This window comes from Brassica oleracea, chromosome C9 (assembly GCF_000695525.1).
Source record: "Brassica oleracea var. oleracea cultivar TO1000 chromosome C9, BOL, whole genome shotgun sequence".
NCBI classification, from domain to species: domain Eukaryota; kingdom Viridiplantae; phylum Streptophyta; class Magnoliopsida; order Brassicales; family Brassicaceae; genus Brassica; species Brassica oleracea.
The window spans coordinates 51,526,302-51,531,199 of NC_027756.1; the positions used below are offsets into that span (position 1 = coordinate 51,526,302).

General features: G+C 32.8%; 1 long non-coding RNA gene across 1 annotated transcript; it reads right to left on the reverse strand.

Annotated features, from left to right (window-relative positions):
- Window positions 1–660: 660 nt before the first annotated feature.
- LOC106317796 lies at window positions 661–1,074 on the reverse strand. Its single transcript, XR_001265236.1, has 3 exons — window positions 996–1,074; window positions 809–886; window positions 661–699 (listed from the first exon to the last, which is right to left on the reverse strand). It is a non-coding gene; the product is annotated as an uncharacterized LOC106317796 (long non-coding RNA).
- Window positions 1,075–4,898: the final 3,824 nt, after the last annotated feature.

A 4,898-nucleotide genomic window follows, 5' to 3' on the forward strand; every position in this document is an offset into this window, starting at 1 on the left:
AGCTTCAACACAATTATTTAATCATAGAAAGTTACCGCATCTTTCTTGTTTTCTTTCACTTCCTTAGCCTGGTTGCTTGTCCTGTCTACAAGATTGCTCGAAGAAGAACTCATAACCGCTTCTTCTGTGGCCTGCAAAACCAATGGAACCAAACAAAGAGCATAAACACAAATGTTTTTTGTAAAAGACATAGCTTCAACACAGTTATTTAATCGTAGAAGGTTACCGCATCTTTCTTGTTTTCTTTCACTTCCTTTGCCTGCTTGCTTGTCCTGTCTACAAGATTGCTCGAAGAAGAACTCATAACCGCTTCTTCCGTGGCCTGCAAAACCAAAGGAACCAAACAAAGAGCATAAACACAAATGTTTTATGCAAAAAACATAGCTTCAACACAGTTATTTAATCATAGAAAGTTACCGCATCTTTCTTATTTTCTTTCACTTCTTTGGCCTGGTTGCTTGTCCTGTCTACAAGATTGCTTGAAGAAGAACTCATAACCGCTTCTTCCGTGGCCTGCAAAACCAAAGAAACCAAACACAGAGCATAAACACAATGTTTTATGCAAAAACGATAGATTTAGGACAAACTTCTAACCTAATTATAAGAAAGTTAGAAAGTTACCAGCAAATGCGTTTCTTGCGGGTTCTTTGCCTGGGTAATGTCAAGAATAACATGGTTCGATGTAGAAGGAGCAGACTCCTGCAAAACCAAAGGAACCAAACACATAGCATAAACACAAATGTTTTATGCAAAAACGACAGATTTAGGACAAACTTCTAACATAATTTTAAGAAAGTTAGAAAGTTACCAGCAAATGCGTTTCTTGCGGGTTCTTTGCCTGGGTAATGTCAAGAATAACATGGTCCGATGTAGAAGGAGCAGACTCCTGAAAAACCAAAGGAACCAAACACAGAGCATAATCACAAATGTTTTATGCAAAAACGATAGATTTAGGACAAACTTCTAACATAATTTTAAGAAAGTTAGAAAGTTACCAGCAAATGCGTTTCTTGCGGGTTCTTTGCCTGGGTAATGTCAAGAATAACATGGTCCGATGTAGAAGGAGCAGACTCCTGAAAAACCAAAGGAACCAAACACAGAGCATAATCACAAATGTTTTATGCAAAAACGATAGATTTACTCAGCTTTAACACAATTATTTAATCATAGAAAGTTACCGCATCTTTCTTGTTTTCTTTCACTTCCTTGGCCTGGTTGCTTGTCCTGTCTACAAGATTGCTTGAAGAAGAACTCATAACCGCTTCTTCCGTGGCCTGCAAAACCAGAGAAACCAAACACAGAGCATAAACACAAATGTTTTATGCAAAAAACATAGCTTCAACACAGTTATTTAATCATAGAAAGTTACCGCATCTTTCTTGTTTTCTTTCAATTACTTGGACTGGTTGCTTGTCCTGTCTAAGAGATTGCTCGAAGAAGAACTCATAACCGCTTCTTCCAAGGCCTGCAAAACCAAAGGAACCAAACACAGAGCATAAACACAAATGTTTTATGCAAAAGACATAGTTTCAACACAGTTATTTAATCATAGAAAGTTACCACATCTTTCTTGTTTTCTTTCACTTCCTTGGCATGGTTGCTTGTCCTGTCTACAAGATTGCTCGAAGAAGAACTCATAACCGCTTCTTCCAAGGCCTGCAAAACCAAAGGAACCAAACACAGAGCATAAACACAAATGTTTTATGCAAAAGACATAGTTTCAACACAGTTATTTAATCATAGAAAGTTACCGCATCTTTCTTGTTTTCTTTCACTTTCTTGGCCTGGTTGTTTGTCCTGTCTACAAGATTGATCGAATTTCTTTCACTTCATAACCGCTTCTTTCGTGGCCTGCAAAACAAAGGAACCAAACACAAAGCATAAACACAAATGTTTTATGCAAGAAACATAGCTTCAACACAGTTATTTAATCATAGAAAGTTACCGCATCTTTCTTGTTTTCTTTCACTTACTTGGCCTGGTTGCTTGTCCTGTCTACAAGATTGCTCGAAAAAGAACTCATAACCGCTTCTTCCGTGGCCTGCAAAACCAAAGGAACCAAACACAGAGCATAAACACAAATGCTTTATGCAAAAAACATAGCTTCAACACAATTATTTAATCATAGAAAGTTACCGCATCTTTCTTGTTTTCTTTCACTTCATAACCGCTTCTTCTGTGGCCTGCAAAACCAAAGAAACCAAACACAGAGCATAAACACAATTTTTTTATGCAAAAAACATAGCTTCAAAACGGTTATTTAATCATAGAAAGTTACCGCATCTTTCTTGTTTTCTTTCACTTCCTTGGCCTGATTGTTTGTCCTGTGTACAAGATTGCTCGAAGAAGAACTCATAACCGCTTCTTTCGTGGCCTGCAAAACCAAAGGAACCAAACACAGAACATAAACACAAATGTTTTATGCAAAAAACATAGCTTCAACACAGTTATTTAATCATAGAAAGTTACCGCATCTTTCTTGTTTTCTTTCACTTCATAACCGCTTCTTTCGTGGCCTGCAAAACAAAGGAACCAAACACAAAGCATAAACACAAATGTTTTATGCAAGAAACATAGCTTCAACACAGTTATTTAATCATAGAAAGTTACCGCATCTTTCTTGTTTTCTTTCACTTCCTTCGCCTGGTTGCTTGTCCTGTCTACAAGATTGCTCGAAGAAGAACTCATAACCGCTTCTTCTGTGGCCTGCAAAACCAAAGGAATCAAACACAGAGCATAAACACAAATGTTTTATGCAAAAAATATAGCTTCAACACAGTTATTTAATCATAGAAAGTTACCGCATCTTTCTTGTTTTCTTTCACTTCCTTCGCCTGGTTGCTTGTCCTGTCTACAAGATTGCTCGAAGAAGAACTCATAACCGCTTCTTCTGTGGCCTGCAAAACCAAAGGAATCAAACACAGAGCATAAACACAAATGTTTTATGCAAAAAAACATAGCTTCAACACAGTTATTTAATCATAGAAAGTTACCGTACCTTGAAAAAAATCTTAAAATACATTATTACAAATGAAGAATATGGTTAGAAATTTTAAAACAACACAAAAGATTATATGCTTCAGTATATAAAACATTTACCAAAACCTCAATATTTTCGTAGGGGATTAACACATAGATTTTGAGAAAATTTCGAAAAATACGACGATATTGTTTTAATGCATAGTTGCATCCTCCACTAACATATGAAGATGTTCAAAGAGGTTTGCAGCCTTTATTTCCTTATTTTTTCAACAAAATAGTGATTTTATAGTGGTTATTCCATCTATTTAGGGAGTATTATGATATTTTACTAAATTAATTGATACAAAAATTATAACGGTTCCCTTATACCTTGAAAAAAATCTTAAAATACAGTAATACAAATGAACAATGTGGTTAGAAATTTTAAAACAACACTAAAGATTATATGCTTCAGTATATAAAACATTTACCAAAACCTCAATATTTTCGTAGGGGATTAACACATAGATTTTGAGAAAATTTTGAAAGATACGACGATGTTTACCAAAAACTCAATATTTTCGTAGGTGTTAACACTTAGATTTTAAGAAAATTTCAACAAAATACGAAAAATATTGTTTTAATGCATAGTTGCATCTTCCACTAACATATGATGATGTTCAAAGAGGTTTGGAGTGTTTGTTGTCTCCGTTTTTTTAAGAAAATAGTGATTTTATAGTGGTTATTCCATCGATTTAGGGAGTATTAAGAAGTTTTACTAAATTAATTGATAAAAAAAGTTATTACGATTCCCTTATACCATGAAAAGGAGCTTAAAATACATTAATACAAATGTACAATTTGGTTAGTAATTTTAAAACAACACTAAAGATTATAGGCTTCAATATATAAAACATTTACCAAAAACTCAATATTTTCGTAGGTGTTAACACTTAGATTTTAAGAAAATTTCAACAAAATACGAAAAATATTGTTTTAGTGCATAGTTGCATCCTCCACTAACATATGATGATGTTCAAAGAGGTTTGAAGCCTTTGTTGTCTCATTTTTTCAACAAAATAGTGATTTTATAGTGGTTATTCCATTTATTTCGGGAGTATTATGAAGTTTTACTAAATTAATTGATACAAAAATTATAACGGTTCCCTTATACCTTGAAAAAAATCTTAAAATACATTAATACAAATGTAGAATATGGAGAGAAATTTTAAAACTACAAAAAAGATTATAGGCTTCGGTATATAAAACATTTACCAAAAACTCAATATTTTCGTAGGGGTTAACACACAATTTTTTAAAAAATTCAAAAAATACGCCAATATTATATTAATGCATAGTTTCATTGTGCACTAACATATGATGATGTTCAAAGAAGTTTGGAGCCTTTGTTGTCTCCGTTTTTTAACAAAATATTGATTTTATAAGGGTTACTCCATCTATTTAGGGAGTAATATGAAGTTTTACTAAATTACTTGATAAAAATATTATAACGATTCCTTTGTACCATGAAAACGAGCTTAAAATACATTAATACAAATGTAGAATGTGGTTGGAAATTTTAAAATTACAAGAAAGATTATAGGCTTCAGTATATAAAACATTTACCAAAAACTCAATATTTTCGTAGGGGTTAACACACAATTTTTCAAAAAATACGACAATATTGTTTTAATGCGTTGTTGCATCCTTGACTAACATATGATGATGTTCAAAGAGGTTTGGAGCCTTTGTTGTCTCATTTTTTCAACAAAATAGTGATTTTATAACGGTTATTCCATCTATTTAGTGAGTATTATGAAGTTTTATTAAATTAATTGATAAAAAAATTATAACGGTTCCCTTATACCATGAGAAAAATCTTAAAATACATTAATACAAATCTAGAGAATAACGATTTTATATAAAACAACACTAAA